Raw genomic sequence first — 11275 nt, 5'->3', positions numbered from 1 at the left:
TGTGGTATCTAAACCTTAGAAACATTAGGGAAATTCACAAAGAACTTGGAAATATAAGCATGGGAAACTCCAGTTCACTGCTGCATACATAGCTTAACGGACAGTGCTTATGGGAGTGTGGAAGACAAGAATATTGATAGAAATGCAGACAACGGATATTGTACATGAGGTTTCAGGGAGGAATTAGTCTACAGCCACTCATGGTATATAGTGGAAAAATCTGGCTGAACTTTTGCCCGCGGATTGCAAATAAAAGTAGTGCTAATTTTTTTTAAGTGGTGAACTAAATTATTTAAAGACAGAATTTTAATATATAACATGTGGGCTGTCTTTTTTTTTTTTTTTTTTGGTTACTGCTTACTTTCTCAGAGTGACAGTGAACAATAACAAGAGATTTAAAAAAAAAAAAAAAGTTCGGTTTGGTCAGAAAAACAGCCTGTACAAAAGGCTGCAGACAAATTGGGAGTAGATGAAGGACCTACAATTGCTAAAGAAGGAAGTGTTGTTAAAGAGAACTCAACAGGAAGGTATGAATTGTGACTCCCCGCCAACACCTTTTCTCTCAAGCCCTTAAATTCACATGAAAAGATTTCCTGAGCAAAGAAAGCCTCCAGGGCATACTGCAAAAGCAGGAACAGCTAGGGAAATGTTTTCTGGGTTTAGCTGCAAAGCACATAGATGCTGCCATGGCTCCTGCCTAAGGGGCAGGCTACATTTCAGCATGGCACAGTCTTGACATCATTCACAAAGTGCTGGTATTTCAGACACATGAAATGTAATATACTGTTTATAATACAGAACCCTGCTCCAATATTCCAGAAAGACACTGAGGCCAGACAATGTTTAACATAATCAGAACCCCTGAGCAGAGTACCTAAGGATGCACATGAAGATATAGAAGTATTTATTCAAGTTGTGATGCAGACCCTGTGAGAGACGAAGTGGAAGTCACACAGGATATCCACAAAGGAAAATTGCTGCAGGCGGCCTCTCTGGAAAATCAGTTTGAAAGTTTTGAACAGAACTGCTGTATGACCAAGGCATACCAATCTTGGGTCTATAACCAAAGGATTCCATGTCCCAGTACAGAGTTCTTTACATAGCCCTGTTTATTGTTCGTAGCATCCAGGAAATGGAACAAGTTGGTTCCTTCAACAAATGAATGGATAAAGACAAAGTGTTACATATACACAATTTGTGTATATATAGAAAAATCAGTAATATTTGCAGATAAATGAATGTGACTTCAAATCATTGATAAGCATACTTAGTTTCAGAAAGACAAATTCTAAGTATTTTTCACATAAACAAACTTTATTTAAAATTGAATACATGTGTGTGTTCATCTGTATCTCTGTCTGTCTGTCTCTCTTCTCTCTCGTGTGTGTGTGACAAAACTATAAAAGAAATTATATGAGAAGCATGTATAATACATATTACAAAATATAGTGACCATAAATTTTGAAAGCTCATATACATGAGGATTCCTTGATGGAATTAATTACTTTATATATTAACCTAAAATGTAATATAAACAAATTTTATAATATACATTGTAAATCTTCAGAAACCGAGCATTGATTTGATTCCCACACAGCCTGAATCAATTGTCTGAAACTAATTTTATCTTGTTTTAACTTTTTAAGCTATTTAAAAGTAGATAAAAATGTTTCTCACTTAAAGATCATAATGGCAGTATTGCATATGTTTATAGAACATAATTACTTCTCCTTTGTTTACAAATCCATCAATTATTTTAAAATTCTGGCCATGTAACATTTCACATCCTAAAAAGCTGACATAGTTTGCCAATGAATTGCACCTTCAAGAGACGTGTTGCTTCAATATATTAGGTGCATGCTTGGAATGGACTCAAAATAAGCAAGTGATATGGCTAATGTTTTAGAGTTTGGAAAACAAGGCACCATTGGTGCTCCATTTTTTTTAAAAGTAAATGTCATGTGTTGCCAAAGCTAGACCTCCATAATTCACAATAAGACAAGTGGATGAACAGCTGAGTAGCGAAGAAAGGTGAAGGCTAGTGAGCTACTAAAAGCGAGGCAGAATAACCACGGGGTTATTTGATGAATTTTAGTCTGGTGTAGCAAATTTTATATCCTTACAAAAATGCAAGTGTGTTCAGATAATGTGTTTACCTTTAATCTCAAAACACAGCTTGTTGAGAAAGCTCAGAGTGGTTTATTTTTAATATATTCTACTACTTTGTCTGAACACAGTATTTAATTTTTTTCAGTTCATCAGATGCACCATTGCAAACATTAGTTTATTTGTCTTGAGTTATGATTAAAAAGTGATCTCTAAAGATTTCAAGTGGAGTTATAGCCACTTAACGGCCCACACTGGAGCTTTTAAAAATTCCTGTATGCTTTAGCAAAAATAAATATGTTTAGTGATCATTTATATCCAAGACAATACTATAGGTTCAGAGGGGACTTGAAAATAAATAAGACATACTTAAAATCAGCAAACTTATGTAGTGTTTTAAAGGATAAAAATTTCAACACAGGCAAAAGCAATTCACAAACTGGTATTTCTTGATCATAATGCACAATAGCCATAAGAGCAAATGTGATGAGAATTAAGTCACAGCGTAGGCCAGAAAAAGAAAAAAAAAACTGCACAAATGTGCGAAATTAACTACAAATGATTTGAACTTTTAAAGGAATAAAAAGAAGGGCAGAAAAGAAGAAAAACTTATTGTGTAATTAAAATCTGGCATCGTGTAAAACATAAGTTTTAAAAATCGATAAATAGAAAAATTGTGCAAAATAAGGTCATGATAAGTCAAAAGCTATTTGCAAAAAGCGAATATTATTTCTGGGTTGTAAGGCCCTTCAATACTAGTGGAATCTAGAATCTGACACATATTAGTTACCTTTATTGTGACTGCACAAAAACCCGATTAGAAGAACAACGTAAGGCAGAATGTATCATAGTGGGCCATGGTTTAGGAAGGCTCTCTGTGTATTATGATGTGAAAGCATGGTGACTGAGCACCTCGGTCCAAAGTGATTAGATCACATTGTGGTTGCGTGCTCGCATTCTGAGAACACAGAGCAGAACTTTCAGGGCCTGATTCTCATTACCAACTGTAGTCATATGGTTTCCACATTCCAAATATTCTTTAACCTTCCAATGCAGCACCATGAACAGAGGACCAAATGTACAAAGAAATACAACTATGGGAGATGCTTTGCATTCAACCCATGATAGGCCACTTTAGTGAGAAGAACTTTAGAAAGCTTCAACTTTTAAGAAGATAATTAGAATGTCAGGGAGAACATCATGTATTAAAGATGAAGCATCGGGAATGAAGGAGACATTAATGGAGTTTACTGCTGTGTTTAATATTGTCAATCATCTTCAGGGGTTGCAACTTAAGAAATTCTCATTAAAACTAATGTGCTAATAAGTTTATTATGAGAGTTGAAATAAGAAAATCTGGGGACAAAAAATAAATTTTTTCCAAAAAACACTTGCAATTATTAAACAACAATGAATCATTTTGTTATGAAATTACATATGCTCTATTGCAATAGTAGCATTTTCAAAATTCAAGTCCTATAGTACTTCTGTGTTATGTGAACACATTATGTGGCAACTTAAAAGAGAAAAGATTTATTTTGCCTCGGAGTTTTTGATTTATTATAGAAAGGAATTAGAGTAACTAAAAAACCACAAAACTGGAAGCAATAATAAATAGTTAAAAGACATGTATGTTTAAATAAAAATGACCTGACAAAAATCATGAGTCAAAGAACCTCCAAAATGCCATTGATAACTTTTTTTGTTGGCAATCTACTGCTTGATATTGTACATGTGTTTAAGAGTGTTTTATCTATCCAGTGACCTTCCATTGGAGAAAAATAATTTTTCAATTTGCTAGGCCTCAGCCTCTGTATGTTTGTGAGCATCAGTCCTGCTGCAGTTAGACAGCTTTGGGGTTTTGGCATCCTCCATTCTCTCTTACCATCTTTCTACCTCTTCTTCCAAAGGGTTCCCTTAGTCCAGAGAAGAAGGATTTGGTGGAGACAACTCATATAGAAGTGAATAATCCACGATCTCTGCTCTATTCACATTGCTCAACTGTCAGTCTTTATATTGGCCCCCATCTACTTACTGTAGATTAAGCTTCTCTGGCAATGGCTGAGCGAGGCACACATCTATGAGTACAGCAGAAAGTCAGTAGGTGTCGTTTTATTGCTATGTTCTTTTAACAGAAGAGTAGCATTTGGTCTTCCCCACAATTTCTAGCCTATGTACTTTCAGGAGGAACATCTTAGATGGATTCTATCTCATGGAATTAAGCCCAAGCAGATGTTAGTTGATTGCTTCCACAAGCTTTGCATCGCGGTTGCACTTGCAGGTCTGGCAGGCAGGTCATCAATATAGATCAAAGAGTTTATAGCTGTCTTGGTGTTTTCTTTTCTCGAGTAATGGGAAAAGTACCATTCAGTACAAGAACACGAGTCTGTAGGGGTAAATGCTCTGATAGGCACCTACTTGGCTTCTCCAAGTTTAATGAGTTGTGCAGGTGTTATCTTCTGCAATAGGCCCTCACCAGCAGTTTGTGGAGAGCAAGTGATAGTCTTGGCTATGGCGATAGCTGTTTGGAGGTGGTCCATCCTCGCTTTCCAGCCATACATCCTTCCTATCCACAACTATATATTCTATTTCCTCTTTCTAGTGAAACACATCCCTCACCCCTAGTACCTCACTCTTTACCTCACCTTCTCAGTGAACACTGTAGCCTACTTATCGGACACTTAACAGCTATCATCCTCATATAAAAGAATACACACCATTCTTGCCTTTCTGGGCCTGGAAAATTTCACTCAAAATGATTTTATCTAATTCCATCCATTTACCAGAGAATATCATAATTTTCTTTTTATTACATCTGAGTAGTGTTTCATAGTGTTAATGTTCTTTATCCATTCATCCATTGATGGACTTGCAGTCATCCATTGACAAACATCTAAGTCTGTTCCCAGTTTCTGACTATTATGAATATAGCAGCAATGCATATAGTTGTGTAAGTGTAACAGTATACTGATGAAGCATTTTGGGATTCATGGCTAAGAGTGGTATAGATGGATTTTGTGATAGATCATTTCCCATCTTCCTAAGGATTGCAAACTGATTTTAGTAGTGACTGTAGAGGAGTGCACTCCCACTAGGAAGGAGTGAATGCTCTTCCCCTTACTACTCATCCTCATTCATCAAAAAATATCCTTTGTTTTATTGATATTGGCAATTCTGACTAGTGTGACATTAAATATCAAAGTAGTTTTCTTTTGCATTTTCCTGATAAGTAAGGATGTTGAGCATTTCTTTAAGTGCCTCTCAGACATTTGAGCATTCTCTGTTTATATCTGTATACCATGTTAATTGAATTATGTGTTTTCCTAATGTCTGGTTTTAAGTTATTTATGTATTTTAAATATTACTCTTCTATCTGATGTGTAGTTCGTAAAAAAAATCCCCATTCTATAGTCTGAATCCATAGGTGTACAGACTTACCTCTTCATCTTCAATTTGATTTCATTGATCAGTGTGTATGTTTTAGTGCAAATACCACACTGTTTTTTATCACTATAGCTCTGTAATACAATTTGACATCTGTCAAGGCAATACTTCTAGCAGTTATTGAATTACTCTAGAATCTTTTAGGTGTCTCAATCATTTTTTTGTTTATTATCATATGAAGCTAAAGGTTGCCCTTTTTAGTTCTGAGAAGAATTTATTGGAAATTTGAATTACTATATTAATTCTACTTATCCATGAGCATTGAGCATTGATGATCTCTCCACTCTTTGATTTACTTAATTTTTTTCTTAAATGTCATATTTTTTTTTACAAGTCTTTCACTTGTTTGGGTCGAGTTAACCAAAGGATAATCTGTTTCTTGCCCATAGAGGTCATGGCTCTGCACTTTTCTTACATTTAAGTATGTTGTTTAGTTTTCAACTCGCAGTGATTTTTCTGATATAACTTCTATCAAAATAATATATATTTCTTCTGTATTTGATCCTAGTGATCGTTTTGTTTATAGTTTTTGGCTGGTATTGTTCCTTTTTATTTTTAAGTTTTATGTGCTTCTAGTCATAATTCTTTTTCTATAAATAGTTGTCACTGTGATTTCACACATGGAATGTAAAAAGCCTTTGATTTCAGTTTTATGACAGTCCTTTGCTGCAGCTCAAACAATTCATTAGAAGATATTTTATTATATTTGAAATCAAAATAAAGGGCTATGATTATCATAATTTTCCAGTTATTCCCTTTTTATAGCTGTGTGTTAACTGTTTAGAGTTATGTTTTTGATCCTCTCTTCTTTTTGTTAGAGTAATAATCAAGCCTAAGTTTCCCTGCATGCTGTCTATATAAGTTACTGTATGTTACTTAGCTGTATTTGTAGACTGTTGACCTTTATTTTAGCAGCTCATTTTCTGACATCTATATTTCTCCATTTTAAGCTTCAGATTCTCTTTTTACTTACTATTTATGTGGATGCATGTGTGTGCTTTTGCATAAAACATGTATGTGGGGGCCAGAAGAGAGTATTTCAAATTCTGTAGTGCTGTAGTTATAAGCATTTTGTGAGATGTTGCATGTGAATTCTGGGAAATGACTTCATTACTCATAACTACTTTACGTTCTCCTCAACACCTCATCTTAATTTTTATTTCAAATTGAGGTCTTTCTGGCATCATATGATCTCCTATAGCTAATTACTCAATACATCTAATAGCATTCACCTCACGCTTTAAAACCACTGTTCAATGTTTCCTTGCCCAATGCTACCGGTTCATTATATATTCATTATACCTTTCAAATTATCACTGGCAAATGTTTTATAAAGTGTCTTTATTTCATATCTTTTTTTAATTTGTTAAACTCAGTTACACCATTTTACTCCTTTTCTTTCCTATACTTCCTTTGCCTATCACACCCAATACTTCCTCTGAAATCTATGGTTTTCTCTACTTTTCTTTGGCTATTATTGTTATTTAAATCCATGTATGTCTCTCTTAGGTTCCTCTTTGCTGCCTAAGTTCTCTGGGATTGTGAATTGTAAGCTGTTTTCTTTTTTATTTATGTCTAATAGCAAATTATGAGTGAATGCATGTGATATTTGTCTTTCTGAATCTGGATTACCTCACTCAATATGACGTTTACTAGATTCATCCATTTGCCCACAGATTTCAAGATCTCATTTTTCCCGCTGTGTAGTACTCCATTGTATAAATATACCACATTTTCCTTATCCATTCTTTGATTGTGGAGCATTTAGGTTGTTTTCAAGTTCTGGCTATGATAAACAATGCTGCTATGAACATAGCTGAGCACATGTCATTATGGTATGATTGCAGCTTACAGAATTCTTAACAAATATTAATATCCTTATATATTCAGAATGGGAGGGGAATACCATTCCTGTACTTTGTGGGTTTGTTGTGGAAATGCAAGTTCAATTAGAAAGACAGAACTTTTGCTTCATAATAAGGAGTAAAATGTTCCTGAGATTAGAGTATAAAGAATTTAATCCTACTAAAGTCTACACTGGGAAATTTTCTTATGACTCTACTGGCCAAAAGATGGATCCCATAAGGCAAAAATCAGGACTCATTGAGGTACTAAAATGCATTCCAGCAGAAGTGAAGAAAATATATTGGCTGCTGAATGGTGAGGGGTAACCCACATTGTTTTATTTTTTTCTTCTCAAACACTTGCTGGCTGCTTTCTTTCATCCAGGCAGTGACACAAGTGTTTTTAATGCTTATTCTATTTCTGAACTCATTGAGGATCTCAACAATATCCTATTATTCTCCTTCTGATATAGACATGTGTCAATAGTTTCTGTGTCAGCAATTTCACACTTATTCTATATTATACAACAACCTTTGTCTTAGTTTAATATTGAGAATATGCCTCTCCTCATTGACACTGGTTCTCAAATTCTAAACATAACATCCCCTTTATCTATATATACAATCTATACTGTTATCCTTGAACCAAATATAAACATATAAACATGGGTATGCCTATATTTATATAAAGATATGATTTCCTTGCATTATGCCAATATTTGGCTTGAACTGTTTTATGCCAGAACTATACATACATAACACAATAGACAATAACTGTTAATCATATGAATGAGAGTTGAAAGGACAATGTGAGATTCTGAGTGAGATTTTAAATGGAACTTAAAGTGGAATAAATTCAGAAGATAGTAGGTCAAAATGTACTTTGGAACTTCCTAGTTGTTTATACAGTTTTCCTACCAATTCCAGTAGTCAAATTCTTCTCATTCCTTGTGAAGGCCTTTTCTAAGTGTCTTAAACTTCTTCATTTTAATCAGTCAATGGCAGAATGTTTTATTGCTAAGAATATTTGCTTATGTGGTGGTTGTGCTTCAGAGATAGGAAGCTCATAAAATGACATTTTCATATGTGGCAAAGACAGATGTGCTTGTATTCTGTCTTCAGTTCCTATAAGACATCAGACAGACTCTGCACTTATCATTCTATCAATCAATTAGCAAAAGCTCACATTAAAATTAGTACAGGAACTTTCCTGACTGAAGTCTTACTCACAGTAATTGTAGGAAGTGTAGGCTACCAACTCAGGACATTCTGGATATATGGAAATACTATGTCTTCTTTTTATTTAGTCAAGCACCACAGTACAGATAGAATACAATAAGATTCTCTTTCAAATAATACTCATGGTTACATTGTAAAATACTAAGTAATTTATGACGTGTAAAATGACCAGGTTAAACAAAAACCATCACATCAAAGTCAGACAAAGGAAATCAAAAGGAGGAAACTAGCCCCAAGAAAAGGCAAAAGTATCAGAGACCCACTTGTCCATGTACCCATGAGTCCCATAAAAAAAAAAAACCTAAACATAAGCTATGATATATAGATAAAGAAAATGATTCAGATCCAGGTCAGTCCTGTGCTTGCTGTTTCAGTCTCTGTGAGTTCATATAAGATTTTCTGAGTTAATTTAGAGAGCTTTGTTCTCCTTGTGTCCTCTATCCCCTGTGACTCTTACAGTCTTTCTGCCTCCACCTCTGTTTGGTGGAGTACCCCAAGGTCTGAGGGGAGAGAGAGATTTGTGCTCTCTCTTTTTTCTCTCTCCCCTTTATTTCCCTCCCCCCTCTACTCCTCTCTATCCATAATGTCTGGCTCTGCATCTCTGTATTTCTGTATTTGTTCTCATCTCCTGCAGGAGGAAGCTTCTCTTATAATGTCAGAAGAAAGCACTGATCTTATGAACATAGCAGTACATCACTAGAATTCATTGGTTTTTTTCTAGGTCTCTGGGCTATCTGGTCTCTGGTTCTTGGTCACCCAAACAGTATCAGGTAATAGAGGTTCTATCTCATGAAGTGGGCCCTAAGTCACATCAGATATTGAATAGATATCCCAGTAAGTTTTGTGCTGCTATTGCGCTAGCATATTTTGTAAATTATATTATTATAGATTATATTATAATATAATACAATAGATCAAATATTATAGATCAAAGGTTTTGTGGCTGTGTTGGTATATATGTTTCTTTGTTTTTTTATTTGGTTGTCAGCAGAATACTTACCTGTAACCACAATACTAGAAGATGTTCTGGTGAATATTCTGTGTAGGAACCAGCTCGAACTCTCTATGTTCAGTGAATTGTGTGAGAGTTGTCTTCAGCAATGGGTCCTTGCTGTCGATGTGCAGAGAGCAACCTGTTATCTTTGCAGTCACCTGGGTTTTTAGGAATTTCTATGACACCTCCATAGCCAGTCATGCTGCTGAATGTAACCTAGATCAGGTACTGGAAGCTTCATTTGGTGACAGCATAAGCTGTCACTTGTATTATTGATCTTAACTATTCTGATTGGTTTAAGATGAAATATCACCATAGTTCTGGTTCACATTTCCATGATGGTTGAGGATGTTGAACATTTTGTTAAGTTCACTCCAACTGAGAATTATCTGTTTAGACCTGTAAATCTTTAATTGGATTATATAGAGTCTTTTTGCCATCATGTTTCTTGAGTTCTTCATATATTTTGAATATTAGTCTTCTCCAGCATGTGGACCTGGCGAAAGTATTTTCCCATTTTATAGGCTGCCACTTAACTTGAATGGTGGTTTGTAGAAGATTTTAGTTTCACGAGGTCCCATTTATTAATTGTTGATATCTGTGTCTATGCGTATGGTGTTATACTCAGAAAGCCCTCTCTGTGCCAATAAGTCAATACTTTTCCCTACTTTCTGTTCTGTGTATCCAATTTTATGTTGTTTTTTTTTTTTTCATTTTGACTTGAGTTTTGTGCATGGTGATAAGTATGTATCTATCTTCTCAATGTGAATATCCAGTTGGAACAGCTCCATTTGTTGAAGAGACTATATTTTTTACAATGTGTATTTAAAGTAAAAAATAAGGTGTCTAAATGTGTGAGCAATTATATGCGGGTCTTTAATTTGATCCCATTGATCAGTGTGTTTGTTTTTTGTCATTGCTATACTACTCTTACTACTATACCGTGTTACTACAACTTGAACTCGGAAATAGTGAGACCTGCAGAAGCTCTTCTAGTGTTCAGGATTGTTTTAGATATCTTGGGCTTTTTCATTTGTTTGTTTGTTTTCTCATATGAACCTGAAAAATGACCCTTCAAGTTCTGTGAGGAATTATGTTGAAATTTTTATGGAGATTTCATTGAATCTATGGACTATTTTGGTATGATGGACATTTTATTACGTTATTCCTACTCATCTATGAGCATTGAAGATAGATCTTTCTATCTTCTGATCTCTTCTTCAATTTCTTTTGTCAATGACTTGAGGTCTTTATCATATAAGTCTTTCATTTGCTTGGTTCACGTTGCCCTCAAGATATCAGATATCAAGTGCAGCAATTATGAAAGGTGTTGCTTCCTTGAACTTTTCCTCAGTCTATTTGCCGTTTGTATACAAGAAGGCTACTGATTTATATTCTTTTTAATTTTGTATCCAGTTACTTTGCTGAAAATGTTTACCAGTTTTAGGACTGTAGGAAGCTCCAGTCAAACTTTTGAAGGCACTCATGTATACTGCCACATCATCTACCCTTCTATCCTATGTGTCTATTTCCCCCTTTCTTCTTCTTAACCTTCTTGAAGTTTGCGTACAAATGGATGGAAATAGAAAACACTATCCTGAGTGAGGTAAGCCAGACCCAAAAAGAGGAACATGGGATGTACTCACTC

Source organism: Microtus ochrogaster, chromosome 21 (genome assembly GCF_000317375.1).
Source record: "Microtus ochrogaster isolate Prairie Vole_2 chromosome 21, MicOch1.0, whole genome shotgun sequence".
Classification (NCBI taxonomy): Eukaryota; Metazoa; Chordata; class Mammalia; order Rodentia; family Cricetidae; genus Microtus; species Microtus ochrogaster.
Note: the sequence above shows the minus strand (reverse complement) of the source record.